The 25,618-nt window shown below is 39.1% G+C and overlaps 1 long non-coding RNA gene across 1 annotated transcript in view; it reads right to left on the bottom strand.

The window, feature by feature from the left end:
* The window catches only part of LOC144652375 (uncharacterized), a 60,843-nt gene extending 35,613 nt beyond the window's left edge, over nucleotides 1-25,230 (bottom strand). The window contains exon 1 of the long non-coding RNA XR_013570519.1: nucleotides 25,160-25,230. This is a non-coding gene — a long non-coding RNA (uncharacterized LOC144652375). The remainder of the gene's footprint in view (nucleotides 1-25,159) is intronic.
* Between the last annotated feature and the right edge of the window lie 388 nt (nucleotides 25,231-25,618).

Below are 25,618 nucleotides of genomic sequence, written 5' to 3' on the forward strand. Positions count from 1 at the left end.
ATTAAGGTGCCCTGCATGGGTGTCTTTTGGTGGCTTTGCTGTATCAGACAATAAAGACCAGCATCTTGATATATCTTTTTAAGTTTTTGAGAAAAAAAATGTGCTGTGGCATTTTTTTTATGGAGATATGGAAGCAAGTTAAGAGATTTTGGGGACAAGATAATGATCGTGAGAAGTTAATGGTTAAAATCAAAGAAATTAGAATAATCACTATACAGTCACCCATTAGAAGACTGTTCAGAGGCATGTGGGGAATGTGGTGAGAAACTTTTTTCCTACTACACAAGTTTTTGATGTTAGGGTTAAGCTTATTTCTAGAGGTACATGTTAACACTATAAACTGGAGTTTTATAAAAATGCCATGAATTTCTTGAGGAAACCTCATGAAAGTCATTTCATGGCCCATGAAAACAGAAAAATGAAATTTCATGAAGTTTTTTGAAGCCATGAACGAGTCAATTGATGTATTTGATGAGATTTCAGAATTAGACGGTTAGGCATGTACAGATATTTCTTTCACCTAATTTTGCGATGCATATACCAGCTTTCATATCTGTACGGTTTTAAATTGCGAGCGAAAGAGTGAATACATATAAAACCGATATATTTTATATTTGATGACCAACTTTTGTTCCTTAAAAATGACTTGAAAGGATAACTTAGGCTAAGCATTTTTAAAAATAAATAATAAAGCGATGGTTTTCTCTCCGGTTTGTGAGACCATGTCACACACGTGATGGCCGCCATGGCGTCTACTCGGTGAAAAGGCTAAATTTTCGATACTACAGTTGGTTTTCGAAAACTTGTGCTCTCTCAGCAAGTTATTACCATCATAACTTCTCTGAAAGCGATTATCGGAAATTGGGAGATCAGCAGCAATGTGATACGGCAACAAAGCAGGCCCGACGAGCGCGGCCATTTTGGGACTAAAGGCAGTTCAGCATCCAACCGAAGAACTCAAGCGAATTCCTCACTCTGTGATAAATATACTACAAATTGTTTCAACTTTCAATCCTTTGAGGTTCAAGGCCGGATGTAACCCGCCTGGCCCACACCAAGCGAAAAAAGAACGACAAGAAGTCAATTTGTCCAGGGTATGTTTACCAGGAAATGGTCTCAGATAGGACAGTGGAACGTAAACAATCTAACGGACACTAAGTTTAGCAGATAAGGTTATTACTAACCACTAGACGTCAAGATCGATGTGCTTTTTCCCTCAAAACATTCTTAAACCAAACAAACCGATCGCTAGAAATACCTGGCTACACGCTCTTCAGGAAAGACCGGCAAGGAACAAGAAGGGCGGCGGAATCTCGCCTACGTTGCTGACAAACTAAAAGTGAAAAAAAGCCGGAAGAAATGGACAGAAACCGTCTGGTTACAAGTCTATCCCTATAAATCAAATCGCCCGAACTCACAGGAGCGTATCGCCCGCCTCCAACGGCGGACGGAGCAGAGCAAGCAGTAACCAAGAAATGTACGGTGGAGACTAAAAAACTTCGAAATTCACACACACGAAGCGAAGGCAAAACATTAACTCGTGCAGCCCCCGGAGCCACCGACCATGTCTACACAACGCATCGAACAAGATTCCGACCACTTGCCAGACTCAAAAAGAAGGATCACCAAAAGAGTACTCCGACTACAAGTGCCCTGCTTATATTAAACAGAAAAGAAACAGCTAAATGAGGACAGGCACCCACTACTAAGCGAGACAGCCAAGAGAGCGGGAGAGAGCCCGAGCGCAAGAGGTACACAGCCACAAAAAAAAAGAACCGCAAGAAAAAAAATCAAAAGGAGTGCAAGCACTCAAAAATTAAGTGGGACTAGTAACCTCGAGTTCGCACGAAAACAAGAAACATCGTTAGTGAAAGCCCAGCAAATGAGCTATCAGTAACATAATCAAAGGAGGAAAACGTACAAAGACCAAGTCCGGAGATGTGGCTTTCAACACCCCCAAAACGCCTAAGAGAGACAAAGGGTCGCTGTAACAAGCCTGGGCACGATGGCATAAATCTGTACCAATCACCAGCGTTTGCAAGCATATGCAAATTGCTGAACCTTTCAAACGAAACAGCAGACCGTGGAAAGAGCAAAAGTACACCATGCGGGAGGCGCAACATACGCCCGACAGTTACAACGAAAAAGAGCAGCACACATACAACAAATGAAGCGGCCCAGAGTCACTCTACAGAACAGCCCAGACGGACCACTGAAATGGAAAGAGAGACCGTTGAAAGTAAGTATTAAATAGAACTCACTAAAGAAGGTCTATTTCGGTGGCCCCGTCCGACAAGAAAAAAAAGGAACCACAGAACTGACATCAGACAGGGCGCCCAAGGATGCTCCTCTTTAAATGCCACAGCACCAAGAGAAGAAAGGAGAAAAGTATAAAGAAAACGTGTGAGGGAAGCGCTGCGCAGACGAAGCCCACGACAAGGAAAAGAAAGAGAAAGAGAAAAAATTGGTAGCATAAACTTTTGGAGTGATAATCGACGAGACCACTTACGAAGCACATGTTGACGAACTAGTAACAACTTTCAAAAGAATTCTTTACGCCATATAAGCTGCTACTTGAAAAAGAATCAAAAATGATCTACCGAGTAATCAAACCACTCTTCATGTATGCAAGCACAGTATGGACCGTGTAATAAAGAGGCACTGGAGAGATCTCGTATGCAAAAGGGTGCGCGTATTATTCTTGCAGCACACGTACTAGTCGAATTCACTTTTTAACAAGCTAAACTGATCCCCTTTTACAAAGAAGTTATATAAATCGAGTGCACTGCCTAAAAAGGATAAACGGACTACCTGAAGATAAGAAAAACTCTGACTCATTTGAGAACTACTAAAATTATTTAAATTTTTTGCCCCCTCACGCGGGAGACGCACCTCGCCGTAGAATATAAAATTGGAAATTTATCCCGGTCTTTAAAAAAAAAATATTTAAAATTTTTATTTTTTTTTTTTTTTTTTTTTTTTTTTTAATTTCTTTTTATTTTTATCAGTTTTTTATTTAATTTTATTTAATTTTAAATAATTTTTTGATTTTTTAATTTTTTAGTTTTTTGCCGTTTAGTATTCGTTCTGTCACGGGTCACCCTCATTAAATAAAGTCTTTCATTCTTTCATTCAGTACAAGCCAAATGCCCAACAAGGAACTCGAACAGTCTATTAATGCGTTTGATCAGAGTTCAGAATAAGAAGGAGGTAAGCCATGTGCAAAATATTTTTCGACGCATACTGTCTGATGCATATGCCAGTTTTCATATACATACAGTGTTAAACTGCTAGTAAGCCACCGACTATGCCCAGACTATGAAATAATATTTGTGTTTCCCATGGTTCCATGATTTTATGAGAGAATTGACCATAGTATACCCCCTTTGGATCAGAATCCTTAAAGGAATGGTAACAGCTAAAAAAAGGAGTCATTGGAGTGGAAAGAAGACTGTAACAAGAGAAATTTCCGATATTGTTTTATCCAATCAAAAATTAAAATTGTGTGATCGCTTCCAGGGACCAAATCCGAAAGTCATGACTATCATATCGCACATCAACTGAGTGGAGAATAGTTAGTCCTGTTGGGATGCATTGTCCCCATGGTCTCCTCGGTGACAATATTACAAAATGGCAGATGCATATGTACTCAAAGAGTTTAGGTGCCACGCAAAGGTGTGTTTCGGTGGCTTTTCTGTCTTATACAATAAAGGCAGGCTTCTTGATACATCTTTTTAGATTTTGAGAAAAAAAAAACAGGTATAAAAAATATGCTGCGAGACCCCAAGAGGTTGACTTTTTACCAGAAGTTAAAAACCAGAGGCATGTGAAAATTATGCACCCTTTTCTTAAACATGAAATTTCTCACCTCTGAAAGCCGCATGTATTAACTTTGCCGATTGTCATTAAATTTTTCCAGATGTCTGAATGGCCGACAAACTAACACCAGAGCAAAGTAAAATACTAGAATTTACAAGACTTGGGCACAATGGGTTGATCACTGGTCAAGGTGGAGCCGGCAAATCGACAGTGGTCGACGCTATTTGACAGGACTGAGCTCGGTGAGGTCTCAAGGTTGCTATTGTGTGCTCAAGTGGCATAACGTGTCACGTTTATGAGCATGGAATTGCGAGTACAGTACATTCGCACTACGGCCTCAGAGCAGCAGACCAGCCATCAGAGGAGGTTTTAAAATTTTCTTTGATCAACAACGAAGTTTGTGAAAGGTTGAAAAGCTAAGATGCTCTGATTTGGGATGAGGGAAGTTTATCAATTGAGTTTTGGCTGTATAGTTGGATAACAATTTGTTTTTTGCCTGGCAATGGTAAAAATGTAATTATTACAGCTAGTTTTAAAGAATTTATGCCAAGGGTTATTTATTATTCAATTTTAAATGAGATATTACATTTGATGGAACATCCGGTAATTACCAAGTTATTATTTATGTATGTACATAAATGTATGTTGAAGCAAATAAATAATAAACAGGAGAATGATATTTTAGCTGGTGTTTCAGAAATGTGTTATTATTAGTGTGACTTTGTTACAATTAGGGTATGCTGAGTTTGCGATTTAAAAGTAAACAATTAACAATGACCGGAAATTCCTCTGTGAACACATGACAACCACAAGAGACAAGCGTTGGATCGAGTAACTTTAGAATGTGGGTGTGCTCGTAGGACAACATTGTTAACTGTGTGATATCGTGAATAGGACTGAATAGAGCACAAGATTAAAAGTTATTGAGAAATCTTTATGTGATTCTTGGAGAATACTGTTTGAACTGTGGGCTTGGGAACATTCTCCAAACGTGTCACCTCCAACAGGACCTGCAATCAACGTTGTGAGTAAAATTTGTAATTTGTCCTGAATTTTATTTAAACAACGCCTACTGGCAGCTCAAGGATGGAAACTGTCAAAGAAAAGCAATACTGACCCAACTAGAAATCCATGCAATGAAAACTAAACAAGTACTCTAGTCAAGGTCAGCCAAAGGGATCAACTAGACATCTGGGAGCATTAAGATCAACAATATCTTAAGCGAACAACTTAAAGCAAGCAGAAGATGATCTGATAAATGGATGTAGAATGCCAGGGTAGACACCAGTAATAAAAGCTGAGAAAAGTTGGGAGACTCCGCAAATGGTTTTGAAGAAGAGATGACTGTAGGTGAAGAACAACTCACATTAAAGATGAAGCTACATGACGAGAAGATAAAACTTCAGTCTGATCTTCAAGAGAGCCAAGCAAGCGAAACAACTAAACAAACACAAGCAAAATGACCAAAGATCGAGATCAAGAGTTTGAAGGTTCCTTCTTGGATTGGCCTTGGTTTAAGCAGACATAGCATCCATCAATAAATTCACTTATTTGCGCGGGTTACTGGGATCTAAGATCAACAGCGTTATGGAAGCCTTGCCATTCAAATCTGAGGGCTTCAATCCAGTGAAGTCAATACTTCAAAGTAAATATGGGAAGGAATCCAAAATAGTAAAAGCTTATGTCAAGGAAATCATGACTCTACCTCTCATCACAAATGCAAATCCTAGGAAAATCAGCAAGTTCAGTGAAACGTAGTCCTACTGCGTTCAAGCCTTGGAAAAGATGAATAAGCTAGGAGAAGTCAATGGCAACGTACCAATGACTTTGGACAAATTTCCAGCAATTTGTGGCGACCTGGTTAGAATGGATCCGGACTGGTAGAGCTGGAACTTGGCCCAGTTACCAGAAGCCATAGGACTCTTGACAAGGAGAAACCAGGTTGAAGAAGAAGAACAAGAATGTGACACATCAGAGAAGAATGTGACACAACAACGTGACACAACAGAGCAATTAAACCGGAAACGTAACTGCCCACCGCCGAACAAAGCAGAGCAGGGGGTGGCGATAGCAAGCAAAGCAAATGTGTTTATCGTGGAACACAAATCGTCCGACTGCCAAAAGGTACCCACTGTAGACGAACGAAAGCAATTTCTCACAAGAAGGAAGCTGTGCTTTAATTGCGCAACGTCAAATCACCGCGCCACAGAGTTTTTTAGCAAGAAGACCTGCCTACGTTGTCACAAACGTCATCATAGTTTCATATGCGATAGTGGACAAACAGACAGTGGGAGACAAACATTGATGACAGCCAGTGAAAACAACGAGGTAATCTTACCAGTCGTAACCATAGAAATTTATGGGATTACCTGCCAAGCACTGATAGATACCGGTGCGGGAAGCTCTTATGCATCCGCGCAGCTATTAGATCTTCTGAAGAAAAGGCAATGTGTAATGAAAACAAGAAGTGTGCATCACTTATCAGTTCAAAGGTGACTAAACTAGAAGTATACCACACTGTCATGGAATCCTTAGATTGCAACTTTCAGATGTCTGTCAAACTTACGAAGGTCAACAATACCTTTTAAAAGAATTGATTATCTTCGATTATCAGCATTAGTTTGATTTAGATGAAAGTTATTGTATGGAATTTAATTTTTAGTAATTAAATTAGCTTTACATAAGCAATGACAAGTTTGGGAAAAAATGAGAGAAAAAGAGAACACAAGGTTAATGAGAGGCAGTGTGGCCCAATGATTAGCAAGGTAAACTGTGGATTAGGCTGTCTAGGTTTTATCCTTGCACAGAGTCAGTGTGTTTTGTTTCTTGGGCAAGACACTATATGTTCACAATGCATTACACTTCCCACGGGTATAAATGGGTAATTTCAAATTTAATGCTGGGGGAGAGGGAGGATTACCCCTGCAATGGACTATAGCATCCCATCCAGGGACAGTTAGTTAATAATCCTGGGCCCAGTTGTTATACAGTTAAATCAAAATTGTTGCTGTTTCTCTCTGGTAATTATTTGCCTCGTAATTACAAGATCTTTGATGGAATTTGAAATAAGTTCATTTTCAATTATTTCATAATTGAAAATGCTGGAAATAATGTTAGGATGATCTCATTAATATGTATAAGATCTGACGTCAATAAAGTCCCGGATGTTGTTGTTCCTCGAAGTGAAAACATGGCGTGGCGTGTTTGATCTATTGATCCGAAAATCCGAACAATCCTCCCCCCGTCATGAACGAAACAGGTTATGGGCCCAGGTCAAGGTACGGGAGACTACTCTTCGATGGGGATGAACGGAAATATGAGCAATGGGAAGTCAAGTTTCTCGGATACATGCGATTGCAAAAGTTGAAGGATACGATCACTACGGCTGAATTTGAGGACGTTAATGCAGCCAAGAATGAAGAAGCTTTCGCGGAGTTAATACAATTTCTAGACGACAAAAGCCTTTCCCTTGTAATGAGAGATGCACAGGATGACGGGAGGAAAGCATTAAAGATTTTAAGAGCACACTACGCTGGTACAGGCAAGCCGAGAGTGATCTCGTTGTACACGGAACTGACCTCGCTTGTGAAGTCAGCACACGAGACAGTGACAGACTATGTCATACGAGCAGAGACCGCGGCAACAGCTCTTAAAAATGCCGGTGAAACCGTGACGGATAGCCTTCTCATAGCGATGGTACTGAAAGGCCTACCAGAAGAATACAAGCCGTTTGTTGTCGTTATTACTCAGAGCGAGAAAGAACAAACATTTGGCGAATTTAAAGTGGCCTTACGAAGCTTCGAAGACACAGAGCGAGCGAGTATAGCGACGGGAAATCACTCAGTTATGAAAACTGAACACAAGCAAGAATCCCAGCCGAATATCACCTGTTTTCAATGTGGCCAGCCAGGGCACATTGCTCGCTTCTGTGGTAATAAAGACAAAGGCAGGAACGGACGGGGGCACTGGTGCAACACGTGCCATAATTCATCACACAGTGACAGAACATGTCGACGCAAAAGAAAGAACAAGACCGACAAAGTCAGTCAGGCTTCTGAGACTTTGGAGGATTCTGATGAGGAAGTGGAGCATTCATTTGCATTTGAGACCAATGCCTATGTAAATGGGAACACTACTGGGAAGCCAAATGCCCTACTGGTGGATTGCGGTGCGACCACTCACATCATCAATGACGAGTCCAAATTCAGCAAATTTGATGACAAGTTCACACCAGAAAAGCACTACATCGAGCTAGCAGATGGGACACGATCCAACAACGTGGCACTCAAGAGAGGGGATGTTGAGATAACCATCATGGATACCACTGGAAAGTATGTCAGTGCAACACTGAAGAATGCGTTATACATTCCTGCATACCCGCAGAACATATTTTCAGTGCAAGCTGCGACTGAAAGAGGTGCTTCAGTGACTTTCAATCCTGACTCTGCTGAATTAGTTTACAAGGATGGTACCAAGTTTAACATCGAGAAGCATTGTAGACTGTACTATCTTAGTACCTTCGACAAGAATGACACTGACTCTGTTAATTATACTTGTGACCTGAAGGGTTGGCATGAAATACTAGGACACTGTAATTATGAGGACATCTTGAAACTAAAAGGTGTAGTGGAAGGTATGAAAATAAGTAATAGTAGTTCTAGTAAACCCCAAGATTGTAATGTTTGTATTGAAGGAAAGATGACCCAAAGTAGGAATAGGAATCCTGATGCTCGTGCTACTGCACCATTAGAATTAGTTCATACAGATTTGGCTGGACCTATCGATCCAGCTTCTAGAGAGGGTTTCAGATATTCCATAGCTTTTACAGATGACTATTCAGGAGCAATTTTTGTATATTTTCTGAAACGTAAGAGTGACACTGTAGCTGCAACAAAGAAGTTTTTAGCAGACACAGCACCATACGGAGAGGTCAAATGTATTAGATCGGATAATGGTGGTGAATTTATTTCTCAGGAATTTAAATCTCTGCTGGAGAAAAATAAGATAAAGCATGAAATGTCTGCACCCCATTCTCCCCACCAAAATGGGACGGCAGAGCGACACTGGAGAACCTTGTTTGAGATGGGAAGGTGTTTACTCCTGCAAGCCAATCTGGGCAAAGGGTTTTGGCCCTATGCGGTAATGGCAGCTGCGTACATTCGCAATCGGTGCTTTAACAACCGCCTTAAGCAAACTGCATACTTTGCTATCACTGGCAAGAAGCCAAATTTGTCAAACATGAGAGTTTTTGGATCTGAATGCTATGCATATAAGCAGAATAAGAAGAAATTGGATCCCAGGTGCACCAAAGGGATTTTCCTTGGGTATGATAAAGAGAGTCCTGCCTATCTGGTGTTAATCCCAGAGACGGGCAAGATTATGAAGTACAGGGTGGTGAAGTTCCCTAGGAGAGGGGTACATGTTGAACGACAGACCCAAACTGAAATTCCACTGGGTGATGATGATTTCATGCCATCACGACACAATACTAACCCTGATACTTGTAGTGAATCTGATGTTGACAGATCCGGAGAGGGTCTGGATGAACTTGCTGAAGGACCTAAGGCTGAGAATGAACCTAGTCCTACTTCACAGCCTCGTGATGAAAGTGTGAGACGCTCCACGAGGGAGAGAAGACCCCCAGCTTACCTGAGAGATTATGTCACAAACATGAAGGATAGTGATCAGGTACTGACGAGTGTAGATTACTGTTACAAATTTTCTGCTTTCCCTCAAACTTACCAAGAGGCTATGGAATCACCTGAGTCTAGTAACTGGGAGGCAGCAATGAAGGAAGAGATGAATTCTCTAACTGAGAATAACACATTTACTTTGTCTCCTTTGCCAGAGGGCAAAAATTCAGTGGGGGGCCGTTGGGTGTACACTATCAAAGAAAGTTCCAATGGTGCTAAAACTTACAAAGCAAGGTATGTTGCTAAGGGTTACAGTCAAGTGAGAGGTGTTGATTATCAGGAGACGTTTGCACCAACAGCTAATCTCACATCAGTGCGTGTGCTAATGCAAATGGCAGCACAACACGATTTGATTTTGCATCAGATGGATGTGAAGACGGCATATCTCAATGCCCCTATTGATTGTGAGATCTATATGGATCAAGCTGAGGGCTTTGAAGTTCCCCCGGGGAGTGAAGGGAAACTTGTGTATAAGTTGAACAAATCTCTGTATGGATTGAAGCAGTCGGGTAGGAATTGGAACCATGTACTACACTGTTTCTTGCAAGAGAATGATTTTGTACAAAGCCCTGTTGACAATTGTGTGTACACCAAACAGGTTGGAAGTGGACTTGTTGCTATGCTTGTCTGGGTGGATGACATAATTATAGCAGCAAGCGACATGGTGTTATTGTCTAAAACTAAAGAGATGTTGAACAAGAGGTTTCATATGAAAGATCTGGGTAGACTTTCATATTTCTTGGGTATTCACTTTGAGCAAGGTGATGGCTTTGTAAAAATGGACCAGAAGAGGTATATCAGTAAGGTGCTTGAGAGATTTGAGATGTCTGATTGTAAACCAAAACCTACACCTTCTGAGCAGAAGTTTGAGTTTGGCAGTGAAAACCCTGTTGATCCAAAGCGATACCGTGAAGCAGTGGGTAGCTTGGTATATGCTATGACATGCACCAGACCAGACATATGCTGGGTTGTTACTAAACTGTCTCAGTTTCTAACTAATCCCACAAAGGAACACTGGGTAGCAGTGAAACATGTACTGCGGTACTTAAAGGGGACCCTTGACTTTGAACTGTGCTATAGGAAATGTGACAATGGTCTTACACTGATAGGCTATAGTGATGCTGATTGGGCATCATCTACAGATGACAGACGCAGCATCAGTGGGTACTGCTTCAGTTTGAATAAAGCTGGTCCACTTATCTCTTGGAAGTCGAGAAAGCAGCCAACAGTAGCTCTTTCATCTTGTGAAGCTGAGTACATTGCCCTGGCAGCGGCAGTTCAGGAGGGCATGTATCTCATTCAGATAGTGAATGATGTTGGTGAGGTAAATGATCCTGTTTTGATCTTTGAGGATAATCAGGGGACAATTGCCTTGTCCATGAATCCAGTCAATCGACAGAGATCCAAACATATTGATGTGCGATACCATTTTATTCGCAATGTGCAGAATGCAGGCAAAGTAATCATTAAGTATTGTCCCACCGCCGATATGGTTGCTGATGTCATGACCAAACCAGTTACGAAGATTAAGTTGCAAAAATTCAAGAGTTATATTTTTGGTTCTTAAGACATTTGAGTTTTAATATAGAAGTAATGTACAAGAGTTCTATATTTTGTTATAGTTTTACTCATTTGTCAACTGATAGTAAGCTATATGTTTATATTTTAGCAATATGACCGTGTTCATGTGATTTTAGAACACACATAGGAAGAGATCAAGTGGGGGTGTTAGGATGATCTCATTAATATGTATAAGATCTGACGTCAATAAAGTCCCGGATGTTGTTGTTCCTCGAAGTGAAAACATGGCGTGGCGTGTTTGATCTATTGATCCGAAAATCCGAACAATCCTCCCCCCGTCATGAACGAAACAAATAATTGAAAATGCTGTGGATTATGGTATTGAAAGCAAAATTGTGTTTTACTTTCGATATAACACGATTATCATTATATTTTTCTCTATTTCTATATAGGTACTGGGGAGTTTTTGCGGTGGCACCCTGAATTCATAGATTCTGAGGAAGAAGAAGTTGAAGTCAACTGCAACAAGGAAACAGGTGGCAGAAGAACACTGCACTGTTGTTCTAGAGGAATTTTTTTTATAGTCAGTGCTGGAGGCCATATAGAGTATTGGCAACCCTTATATCGGTAAATGCTATTGTGGTATTTTATACATGTTTATTGTAGAAAAGGGTATGCAATTATGTTGGAAGTCACCCTGGTTGGTTGGGTCATACTTGATCTCTGCACATTTAAATGTTTTCCATGTATTTATTTCTGTTTGCAGGTCCGAATCTCCTACGCAAGCCTTTCTTGTTTGGTTATACAGGAAGCACAAGGCCCTCCAAGATGCAGGAAAATCCCCAACCGAAATAAAAAATTTTGGCCTATGACAACATGTGCCATGTGGATAGCCTGAAGATATCAAAGAAGGATCTCCCATTACCTAAACCATTTGACAAGTTATGGAGCACTGTTACCATAGTGATCAACAGGCTTCACCTTCGAAATCACAAAGATCCAAGATGTAAACGCCTTTATGATGCAGCTGGAAAGATTCCATCTGAATTTAATACAATGTTCTGAATGGGCAAGTGGAATGAAAAAAATTGTCTGTGCTATGACAAGACTTCACCAATTTTTCTTTGTCCATCGTTCTGTAAAACGACGAAACAAGTATACTGAAAGGAGGCATTTGAGAAATAAGAACCCAGTTTTACCCAAGTTGCCTCAAGTAGACAAAAAGTGATCATAGTGCACTTTTCATAATAAAGCAACTACCTTGATGTCATTTATTTGTGATTTTCTTGTAACCAAAATAATAATTAAATGCATCAGCTGGAAGATTTAAATGTGTTTGTGATACCCTATATGTACTCAATGAGTTTAGGTGCCACGCATAAGTGTCTTTTCTGTCTCATACAATTAAGGCCAGCTTCTTGATAAATCTCTTTAGGTTTTTGAGAAAAAAAAAACAGGTTGCTGCGGCATTTTTTAATGGAGAAATGGAAAGCGAGTTGAGAGATCTAGGGAGCAAGATAAGATCGTGAGAAGGTAATGGTGGAAATCAACCAAATCAGAGCCAAGTCACTGTACGATCACCCATTTGATGTTAGGGTTTGGCTTATTTCTAGATGTACATATTAACACTATGAACTGGAGTTTTATGAAAATTCCATGAATTTCTTGTGGAAACCTCATGAAAACAGCCAAATGAAATTTCATGAAGTTTTTTGAAGCCATGAATTTTCTTTGAGTTACAGCGGGCTACATTTCATGACCCATGAATTTCTGTCAAAATACATTTGCATGAGCCATGAAAGCAGTCAAAATTATAACCTATAGTTTTCATGGGTCATTAATTTTTCACGACACTCACCACAAATCAATTTCATGGCCTATGAATTGTAATCCTCGCCACGCAATGCATTGTAGGTAAATGTACCAAATTATCATACCTAAACAAGCAATATTTTATTTTTATTTTTTTATTGCAAAACACACACAGAACGTTCTTACAAGGTGACATGTTCACTATTAAACGAAAAATACCAAAATTACAGTCAGGAGTTGACATTAATACTCTTTATAAATTCTGACGCTGACTTATTTGAGCGTAAACAACGCTCATAATGTACTCAAGATGTTTTGACCGAAAATCTGTATTTGTATTAGTCACTTGCGCGCGCATTCAAATGTGAAACCGTTAAAAAGCCGTTTTTTATGCCATGATAACAACCGAAGAAGACCGAAGATTCTCGGTCGAAACGTCTTGAGTACATTATGAGCGTTGTTTACGCTCAAATAAGTCAGCGTCAGAATTTATAAAGAGTATTAATGTTCACTACTAATTACTTACTACACAAGGCTTTAAACAAGCAATATGGCGTTCAACCTGCGAGTCTACAGAAGCGAGCTCTGATAGTTTGTGATGCCCTTTAGCCGTGCAGTTGCAGCCTGCAGTCATAAAAGTTGGAAAGTTAAGACTCTCAAATATTATACTTTCCCAAAAGAGGAACGTTTATGGAAAAAATGGATAAGAGCACTGAGTTTAAGACGAAAGAATTACAGGTGGAAATCGAGCGACTGTATATGTAGTGTGCATTTTCGTGGAGGACACAAATATGGATCAAACAATATAGCCTTCACATTTTTACAAGGAGGAACCTTAAAAGTGGAAATGTTGTGTGGCCAGTGTATATTTCAAGTTTGCTGCAGGATAAATCAAATCCCACTGGTGAGGACAAGAAAAAAATCAACCTTGACAGCGAGAATCATTTGCGGTAATAGTGCCACCTTTTCAGTAAATGCTGAGGATATTCCATTGAATGGCAAAACAGGTCTTGATAATGTAGTAGTACAGCAGGATCTAACAAGAATAACCAGACTGTGCCAAAAAAAGGCTGAGAATTTCCCACTGAAGAGCAAAACAGATGATATCGAATCAATGGTGCAGCAGGGCTTAGATGCAAACGGAGACTGTTCATGCAAGCATGAAATCAGTAGACTACTGAACTCATTAAATTAAATGTCATGAAAATCCTGGTGTTTAAATTCCTGGCGATTTGAATATCATTAAAAAGCCATGAAAATTTCACAGTGCACTCAATGAGTATTTAGTGGATTTTTCATGTGTATTTCATGGCCTTGAACACGGTTTGAAAGATTTCATGGGCCATGACACTGTAAAATTTCTCTAGATTTTCGTGACTATTTCATGGTAAATACCCCATGAAAATACCCTTAATTTTTTACCATGAAAATCCTGTAAAAAAGGTTTCAAAATACCATTTCCTGCCGAAGAAATACTTAGATTTTGATGGGTTTTGAGTTCATAGTGTAAGTCAGTATCTGATCATTTTTAAAAGGCTGATCAGGGATTGTATTCATATTATTGTAATTTAAATTATGTATTAATGCAGGTTCCAGAAAAAAGTAGTAGTTTATGCTTAAGAGAGAACCATTAAAGCTAACTTATAAAAAAATGGAATTACTTTGATTTAAACAGTCGTGACTGTTTTACACAACCTGTAACAAGCATTTGTCAATAGTAACTTGTTGTGGATGTATTTTCTATGTTTTAAAGGTTATGAGAGGCCTTGGGTAGTAAATGGGCAATGAAAATCGACATTTTCTCATTATATTATGAAGAGGAAGGTAGTTATACAATGTTAGTGATAAATTATCAGTACTATAATTTGGGAGCGAAATTGCTGCCGACTATATGCCTAATGGCAAAACAATTTCTTAACTGTACACATCCTCTGCCTCAAACAGAGTATATTTCCGTTTTGGAAAAGGAAAAAGGAAACTGTTGCAAAAATGTAAAATGTCGTAAATAAGGTAATAAATAAACAACAATCTAGTATTCAAATGTTTTTCGTGCCAAATTTAATCCTTATTTTATCATTTTACCAAAGGATGTTGTTGAAGCGGGAGATCTCGAACCGTTTAAAATTTAGACTTAAATCATTTTTAAAACTTTAATCTTTTAAAAACCTTTCCTTAATGTTTTATATGATTAGCGTTGTAATTTTTTATTCTTTTTTGTATATTTCTTGCTTTTTTCAGGGATGTTTTATCAAAAGGGATAACCTTGGAACTCTCCCCTTTCTAAATTTATGTATATTTGAATACAAAATTTGGAATAAACATGTATGTTTGTTATTTCCAATTGTGATTAATTTTGTTAAACTGCTTATTTTGTTCTCTCCTTTCTTCACATTTTTCAGAGTGACAAATGTACAGGAAGTGTTAAATCTTGTTGAAAGGGCAGGAAGGGTCCAGCAAGATCAAATAGCACTGAGGTATATGACAACAAATAAACCTCCTGTACAAAGGCATTACAAGAAAGATTAAGGCATTTCTTTAAATGTCACATAATGAGAATAGAAAAAACCCTTTACGTTAAGAGGTGCCAAAAAAAAAAAAAAAAATTCCGTAAGCTTTCCAAGTAAATGAGATAAAACTGGTGTGCAAAACCATGGTAATACAAAATCGACTTTACTGTGAGGATAACTTAAGTCAGTTTGACATTCTTAGGACCACTGGAAAACCAAAGAAGGAAACTAAAAGTGCTGATCCAGCAGTAGAATAGAAATGTTAGCTAAGACATCCAGACCACAGATGCTGTTTAACAGCAGCTTGCAGCCAAGGTCACACTGGCGTGCAGTGGCTGTTTGCGACCAAATCAACAATGCTAGTAGAATGGTTTGCCCGAAGAGGACTAGAAAGTGTGTTTGGGGACATGAATACCCTATTCGCCACAATGTTCTAAGGCTGGGTTTTGGCAGGCGAACTATAGCACAAAAGAATTTTAATGGCAGAGAGCTGTGAGGACCTCTGACAGTCGTTGGCTTATAAAGGGATATTGCAGTCAATGCTCCACCATTGTTATTTTTAGAGCAAGTAACAGGCACAGTTTCTGAGCCGCCAGACCCAAACATGCCAGAAACAAGCAAAGCCAGACATGATTCTACAATTCTAAAGGGCACATGATTATTTCCCATTCTCTGATTTCAAAAAACCTGGTTCCCTTTTTCCAAGATATTTTGCTACTAATTAGATAAAGGCATACAACAAACCAAATGGTATTTCTGACAGTGTGGCTTCGCATCTACTTCAAATTAGTAGAATGATTACAACTGGTGAAAAATAACCGTCATAATGGGTTGTCTCACTGCAACCTTTTCAGCTCAAATATGGATCAACAGAAAAAAGCTGATGTCTTAAAAGGAACAATGCCGAACAAGCCTGCTGCGAAGCGGACTAGAGATGTGAGAAGAAATGTAAGAAAACCTCTGGACTATTTGTCCGAAAATGTGCTACCTGTTGCTGTAGGGATTGTTAATTTGACAAGCGACCTCGTAGCAGTCCAGGGTACAAGGTAAATGTCTGCCTGTTATAATGTTATCTTTTTAACTCTGCTTCTTGTATCTTTGGCGATAAAAAGAAGTTGATCTTAGATCGTGTGTGGATGGTTTTCTAAGTAACAAAGTACACCTTTTGTCGTAAAACATGTCATTGCTTAATCAAATAAATATTGAAATAATTAGAAAAATGTTAGCTTATGCTTGTAACAATGAAGATAAGAATTATCTGGAGAATTTTGGGCGTACATTTGGGTTGAAACATCCTGTGACGTACAGGAATGTGTGACAATGTTCCGCAAATAGTGGGAGTGGGTTTAATTACAAAGGGTTAATTGGATTAGTCTAGGTAAACACGCAAGTCAAGTCATGCAACAGGAAAAATACAAATAAGTATTGTGAATCTTACATTTACGTAGTTAAGGTGTGTATTTCCGTTGTAATAGCAAATAAATAGAATCAAACATCTTGTAATTAAGTAGATAGAACGATAGAATTGAATGTAGAACGTGTGCATCGTAAATAAATGCAAAATTCACGAAGGATACAGTCCTATTGATTGTCGTACCGGCGCAACACAGAGATTTTCCTTAATGAAGTGGAGAATTCTGCAAAACCTGGTCCTTCGAGGGCCAGATCAAAAGAAAGAGAATGGCAGAAGTTTTGAAAAAAAAAAGGAAGGTTAGAGGAGGACATTGCGGCCATGTGACGAAACTGCTGGACACCGCACAGAGAATCCTTGAAGACTACGATAGAACAAGAAAGGACAGCCTCATGCAGACGAAAATTGCATTGACAGAAAAAATGGAAACGCTGAGGCACCTAGACGATACAATACTGGATCTGGTTAGTGCCGAAAAAGATGGAGAAGCAACCATTGCTGCCGAGATTGATGAATTAGAGGAAATCAAGGCCGACATACGAGTAGTGGTCCTTGCGATCGAAGAAAAGTTAAGAGAAAACCTAGCCAATACAGCACCGCCGACAAGCCAAACCGTGCCAAGTCCACCACTGAAGACTGAAAAAGCAAAGGCACGACCGCCCAAATTAGAGGTGAAGAAGTTTACCGGGAGATTTCATGAGTGGCAAGAGTTCTGGGACTCATACTGAAGTGCAATTCACTCGAATGACTCTTTGAGTGATGTAGACAAGTTCTCCTTTTTTCGAGGATTGGTCGAGGGACCTGCCAAAGCGTGCATCGCTGGTTTTGCCCTAACCGAGGCAAATTACAACGCCCCCATCAAACTGTTGGAAAGAAGGTTTGGAAAAAAGATCGCAATCGAAAGAGCCCACATTAGCGAATTGTTGAACGTACAGCCAGTGTACGGAGACAGAGAACCGCGGCGATTACGAACTCATATCGGAATTGATGAAAGGATGTATTCGGGCATTGTTGTACCGTGAATACTTGGAAAGCTCCCAGACACCCTTAGACTGACCATCACCAGAGGAGAGGAGTACCTTGAATGGTCTCTGGGAAACTTGCTGGGCGCACTGTTGAAAGAAGTGGAGCTGAAGGAGGACTACAGCCTCACACCACAAGTAAACCTTCCCCCAGAGGGAAACAGGCGAAAAGGTCTACCGCCAACGAGCTCGTTTTTCACAAACAATCAAAAGAAGAGGTCAGAAGGTCGATGTGCGTTTTGTCTGGTAAACCACCCCCATAAGGAATGCAAAGGAATCACGAACATTGAGGTACGTAAGCTGTTAGTTCGTAGATACGGTAGATGTTTTATGTTCTAATTTGCCACAACCCGCTGCAAACTAAATGATTCCTAGGGATCTGATTGCACCTCATCGTGCATCAAAGGAAACAGATTGACAGTTTTCTCACCTTTTGGCCAATGTGATTCACTTTCCTCAGGCAAAGCAGAAATGAAAATTTACAGAGATCAAAGCAGGTTCACTTTACTGGTGCCTCTCCACCAGTCCTCTGCCCGCCTTATCTCTTCCCTTGCTTAGTTTATGTTTAGTTTAACAATCGTGTTTAATAAAATACATCCAAAACAGTGGTAGAAATCAAAACTTACAGAAGAGTTTGTGAGCAAATAGAAACCCTCATGTTACTTGAAAAGTGAGGAGACGAGAATATCCAGCTTAAGATCAAACTATGCACAAGAAAAAAGCCTATATTGACAAAGTGGACAAGCTTCTGTCGGACAAGCCCTGTATCAAACCAAAGGTTATCATAAAATCCACAACAACATTTTAAATCATGTATTTTATGTGAATAGTGTAAAACAATGAAAATCTGAAATCTGAACGTTGAACTGAATGTAAACACCCTTAGCAGCAGCAAAGAAAAGTCAGAAAACCTTGACAGACTTCTCAATTGTGCGACTGTGGTGACAAGTAAGAGTTAAATAATGCTCTCCAATTGGAGGGCCAGACAAAGAAGTTGTTTCCAACAGCAACATCTCTTTTTGGCAAAACTTCTTTATATTAGAGCACCAGCAATCTGTTATTTACACGTAGACTTTCTTGCCATGTTGTGAGTAAATATAGATTTGTCAATTTTTCTGTTCTGTTCCTTTATTATTTCACCATGCGCTCAGTTGAGGAGGCAATCAGGTATAGCTTATGGAAAGCAAATTACAATGATGCCCGAGAACAACAGCAGAAAGTTATTCATGCTTACTGCAGTGGAAAAGATGTGTTTGTGTTTCAGCACCTATGGGATTGGGAAGGAGCCTGACATTGGAAGTAGCTCCATACGCTTTAAATTATTTACAGCATCGTGAAAGAGAAGAGGTCTCTTGTCCCTATGCATTTCTGTTACACTGGGACAAAAACATGGGAATGAAGGCCAGTGAATTACAAAAAAGATCAATAAATAAGTAGTTAAACAAGAGAATTTTCATTGCTTCCCAACATGGTGTTACCATAGAAACTCCAGTACCCTGAAAAGTTAAATTAGCTGTTATTATAAGCTTAACAGCAAGTAGTAAGTCAGATCAAAAAGAATATGAGCATTTTGTTTAAGTATATAACACTGAAAAAGTACTTGTTTTATTGCACATGTACAAGAATGGTATCCATATTTATTAAGTAAATTATTTATGCAGGTGCCCCACTGAAAACCACTTTTAGAATTAATTTTATTAATTAATTTTAAGTAATTATTGTTATTATTATTACTATTTTTAAATATTTTGCTGCTTCATAGTCCCAAAAACAAATAAAACAGTAAAAGCTAAAAAGGCAGGTCATCCAAGGTCAATTCCACTCATGACAATGAATCCCCAGTGTGTGAACAAATCCAAAAAAGAGTGGAAAAAAAATCAGATGAAACATTTTGCAAAAGATTGACTGATTCTGACTTTGTAAACATTACTTCATGTTGACAGTAACATGAAAGAGCACTGCTCAGCTCTCATCAAAGGATGAGGAGGGACTGCATGCTGTCCATTTTGTGTATCACATGGTATGCATCTGGGAAGGCAGCTCATGGAGAATAACTTGCCCATAATTCAGATAGATGCTCAACATAACAACCACCAAGCAAGAAGTTTAAGTGCAGAAGACATGGGAGGCTTAGAACCTAGAATTTACCTGTCAAAAAATGCTAGAGTTATTCTTACATGCAATCTGTGGACTGAAGTACCGGTAGGTCTTTGTCATGGTGCAGTAGGAACAGTCCTTGATGTAATCTGTGCTGATAAATGTAAACCACCAACTTTGCCAATTGCAATCATTGTTCAATTTGATGAAAAGGATTATTCAGGGCCACGTTTTTGTACTGACATTCCAAATTGTGTTCTTTTGTATCCAGTGACAAATTGCTCTGATACTCTTGGACAAAAATTGGAAAGACAGCAATACCCTCTCAAGCTTACATGGTCAATAACCATTCATAAAGCACAAGGTCTGACACTAAATGATGTGTGGATAGATTTAGGCCCTTCTGAAAGAGCAACAGGACTTACATATGTTGCATTAACCAGAGCTCATAACATTTCTAATCTTGTCATAGAACTGATGACTTTTGATAAACTGAAATCCCTCAAGAAAACTTCAAATTATAAATTCAGGGTGTTAGAGGAAGCAAGATTAGATAGTTTGAGCAAAAACACAGTAGCAGCCATGAAAACCAACAAGTTAAAATTCTCTCATTAACAAATGGAGCTCTCCCCTCCTTCAAAGAGGATGAAGTATGGAGTGTCTTCCTCCCCATTATCCCCTGCATTGCCGTCTAAAACAGGTGAGTAGCATCAGGTAGAAAAACTAGACAACATATTTTGTATGCAGGTGATGTGAAAAATTCCTGGCATCCATAATGGATTGTTATAGCAACTGTTGACACAACACAATTTACGAGCAGTTCACAATGAAAATTTTCAATCAACTCCCCAAATCTATTTTCTAAAACCTAAGCATGTTTTCATGTTCTCCATTGACATTTTAACGCATCTTTTCTTATCTCAACAGTGCTCATTGGCTACATACAACATGTTACAAAAGACCAGCAAAGTAAAGCAAGTTCTAACCTCTATTATGATGCAACTGTTCAAATTTCAAGTGATGGCTTCAAGGTGGTTCGGGTGATGCACCAAAAAGGGGAAGGATGCAAACGTCAACTATTTCTTGTCAGGATGCATAACCAACAGCCTGTCAAGCTATGGAACCTTCAGTCCGCATCCTCCGGGACAATATTCTTCAAGAAAGGCGCATTAATTGAAAACATCCCTTCCCACAACGTCAATTTCAGATTCTCTCCAAAACAAGCATGTGAGGTGACAAAGATTGATACACTAATCAAATACAACTCTGGAACATTTAATGTGTCTGGACACATTACATGGAAGGGACAAGCACAGCACCCAAAAGAAGGGTCCACCAAACTGGTATGAGATGCAGTACTTACAGACAGCACTGGTTCCCTTCCACTGTCTGTCTGGGAGGACCAAATCAATGCCATGCAGGATGGACAATGTTTACAGTCTTACCCAATTTATATTGCGACACTTTCATGGCAAGTGTTTAACCACAACCAAATCTACAACTGTGACGGAAGCCCAAGCCCAAGCCCTGAGTCAATCAGATTTTCTACTCCTAGATACAACACTGGACATTACTTATGGAAAGCACTCTTTGCGTTATGTAGGACCCAAACTATGGGGCAAACTTTCTACGGCTGACAGATCAGCCAAGACACTGCAGGCTTTTACAAACCGTATTCGCAAAAGGGATATAACTCGCTTAATGGACAACAGCTGTAAGGGATGCATCCTATGCTACACATAGTGCCTCTCAAGTCAAGTCATTATTATTATTATTATTTTATTTTTTTTAACAATTATAAGATTTAAACATTTTTCTATATCATAGATTATAATAACATTTTTATATGACATATATATTTTTATTGTATTTATATTTAGTATTAGTGTAGCTTTTAGTTTTTAGCAGTGTCCCCTAATTAGTACAGTATTATTTTCCAGGCTATAAGGTTTTGACACTTAAATAAAGTTTCTTATCTTATCTTATCTTTATTGCAGAAAATTGTGACTGCATTTTCATGTCATACAATTAACAATGTTAATTATAAAGTTACAGTTCAGTGTTTTAACACGATGAAGGATATTGTTCCCCCCCCCCCCAAAAAAAAATGAGAGTTTTATGTACATTATTATAAAATTTAAAATGTTTCAGTTAATTAAGTATCATCTTTTCCATCAATTTAACTAAAGTTATTCAAACAAAATGTAACATTACCCGGTATTTTATAAACCCTGCATATATTTCTATCATTTTGTTGCCATGCAACAACAGATTATATAGCAATTAAGTATGAAAGTTAAAGTTAGAATGTTTTTTCAATGTTTTATGAAACATTTCATCAGTTCCTCAAAAAACCAATATAAATATAGTTTCCTTTCATGTTTAAAGAATTGTTACAGTTAAGTTATCTTACAATAAAATTGAAATATCTTCAACTTCTCACCAGGCTTCTCAGTGCCCACTGCCTCACTCTGTACCCAACAACGATAGCAGCTCAACCTCGTGACACTAAACCGCAAGCTACAGTTTTGCGCATATTCACAACCCTAAAAGATAAACACAAACAAGTTTTCATTTTATTCTAATCAGATAAGATCAAAAGACCGGGGGCACTTTTAGTGTCAACTACCCCTAGTAATTAATGTGTGGGGCTGTGCTAAGACAAAGGTCCTTAATTCGCAATTTGTTTTGAGAAATTTGTTCTTAAAATAATATTTCTAGTTTAAGAGTGATGTAAAGGCCCTAACTAGCAGGAATTGCGGTCGTTTCGCCCGATGACCCATTCGCCTGACTATGTTTCGCCCGATCTCTGAGTCGATTCGCCCGAAAAAAAAGTCGATTTGCCCGGACCAACAGTCGATTCGCCCGAACTAATAAAATCCTGGATAATCATATTGGCTTATTTTATCAAACATAAAGCATTTAACGTTTCTTAATCTTTGGCGATGCCAGTTAAATTCAATTTGTCATGCATTTATTGTAAACGAACGCTGCCCATGGATACATCTATTTCAATCCTATTTATCACGCCGCCAATAGACACTTCGTTTCTTGCAAAAAACTCTTTCCATAGATACATCCGCTATTCGTTTTCCCATAAAGAAGCCCAAGCCATGTTTTATACTGTCATAAAACACGGCATGTACTAAAACCCGAAACAACGAAACGAAACCACCGAAACGAAACGACCGAAACAAAACAAAATTACCGAAACAAGCACAACTTCAATATTTTCGCCGCTTACCGTACTATGCACTCAGTTTAGCCTACTATACACTCCGGTTAGCCTACCATTCGCTCCGGTTAGCCTACTATACACTCCTGTTAGCCTACTACACACTCCGGTTAGCCTACTTTTCACTTAGGTTAGCCTACTATGCACTCCGGTTAGCCTGTTTACGGTTAGCTCTCAATTATTGTAATTGGTTTTGTTTGTTTCGGTGATTTAGTTTCGTTTCGCTCGTTTGGGCCGTTTCGGCGGTTTCGTTTCGCTCGTTTCGGTGCTTTCGCTCGTTTCGTTTCAGTGGTTTCGTTTCGTTGTTTCGGGTTTTAGTACATGCCATAAAACACGACAGGCACTTGAGAACACGAGGGAAATGTAGAAAACATTCACCTGCGGCTCATGTTTTCTACATTTCTCGAGTTTTCAGGCTTCTTTATTTGCTTTATGATATAGATTTTAGATGGTGCGAGTGAAAAGTTAAATAAGGTCTCGGTCGAGAGCGACCGAGCAAAGATGAAATTCCGCAATAATATTAGTTTACGGGAAAACCAGAAAACTGACACAATTTCATTCAGTGTTCGACGTAAAATAATCGGGGGTGGAAGAGGAATTATTGGAACTGACTTATTCTTTATTCCTTCGCATTTTTTACGACTTATTCGTTATTCGTTTTTAGATTTTCATTGGTATTTATTATTCCTTATTGCCTTAATTAAGTGACAGTTCATTTTTATGGGGAGAGGGGATTTGATAGACAGTTCCTGTAAAATATAATGGCGCTCCCTCGTCATCACAAATTTTAAACCCTGCCCCCACCTCCCTACGTAATCCTTTTTTTATATGATCCCCCCCCCCAAAAAAAAAAACATCAGACAAAATTGCAGTTTAAGTTCAGTAAAGTTTAACAGCGCACAGACTAAGGTCTACTTTGCCATAGTTTTGCTTTATTTTGTTTAACACACGTTTTTTTTTAATTTCAAAAAAGTCAGTTGTTTACAGTTTGAGTTTCTTAACAATACTAGTTAATTAGTGGCCTGTGCAAGGTAAGTGTGATTTTCGTAAGAGCGTCTGAACGACGCTCTTATCGGACAGCTTTAACGTCTCATTTTGCTCATTGCTCATATTTTTCCTTGCCCCTACACGGCTCGGAAAAATACTACGGAATTTGCAAAATATCCACGCGTATTATATGTTAAGCCGTCAAATAAGGTGTATGTATCCATGGACAGTGTTTGTTTCCAATAAACGCTAAATTAAACTTAACGTTTTACTGGCAGTGCCAAAGATTAGGAACCGTTAAATGCTATATGTTTGGTTAAGTTAAGCCAACAAAACATACTTGATTAACCTGGATTTTATTAGTCCGAGCGAATCGACTCTTAGTCCGGGCGAATCGACTGTTGGTGCGGGCGAATCGACTATTTCTTCGGGGGGATCGACTCAGAGATCGGGCGAAACGTCTTCGGATGAATGGGTCATCGTGCGAAACGACCTGATACCACTAGCAGAAGTCCGGGGGAACAGGATTTGCGCGAGTGACTGCAAACTATCTCAAATTCAATGAAATCTTTCACCTGGGTGCGAGCAAAGTTGTGAACATCTATTTCACAAGTCTTACATCAAAAAGATAGCGTACAGATACTAGCCATACTATAATTTGCGTTGTTAAATGGTTGCTTTGGGTTTGGTGACACGACAACACTCCTGAAATTTGGGGTTTACCTCGGTGTAAGAACCTGTGATATTTTTCTTTGTTTTGGAGCTTTTGTTTTCCTGCTCTGTATTGTTTTTGACGCTCTTTGTTGCTTTGTTCGTTCTTTGTTTTACGTCACCGGTGAGTTTCACAGGTTCTTACACCGAGGATAAGCCGAAATTTGCGGCAAAAAAACTTTACGATCGAGTATTTGGCAGCGTGAACTACAGCTTACTGCATGGTCATCGGGAAGGCATACATTTCGAGTCAGTAGGCTTGTTTAAAAACACAACGCCTAAGCAGTGTTTAAATCATGTCGAGGCGCATAAATACAAGACAATATTGTAACATTATCTCTTACCTGAACGCAGAAACACAGCAAAATCAGTTGAGTTCACATCACACCTTTACACAGCGAAGTAATATGAAGAATTCTGCACCTTGTACTTCATGTAAAAGCAAATTTGTATCCCCCTAGAACCCAGACCTCACGATCGCAATTCGCCTGGTTACTCAGCGTCACATTGACTTGATGAGCTTGAAGCAGTGATGGTTTGATTTCGCCTGCATTTGCACGTTATGGCAGCTTTTCATCCAAACAAGAACTTCTGGTGAGTGAATTTATTTCTTTAACACAACCTTTTGCAGTTTCAGGTGGAATTGTAAGCGTTTACGAGCTTGCCATGCCCAAAATGAGTCGTACTTAACTAAAACCCGCGCGGGTCGAGTGTAGCGAGGCCCCCGCGTGCTCGCATCAAGCTTACTTCTCACATGGATTTTGATTTGTAAAATATTTAAATGCCCTTCTTAGCTGTTTTTT

Source organism: Oculina patagonica, chromosome 4 (assembly GCF_052425735.1).
Source record: "Oculina patagonica isolate OP01 chromosome 4, crgOcupat, whole genome shotgun sequence".
In the NCBI taxonomy this organism is placed as follows: domain Eukaryota; kingdom Metazoa; phylum Cnidaria; class Anthozoa; order Scleractinia; family Oculinidae; genus Oculina; species Oculina patagonica.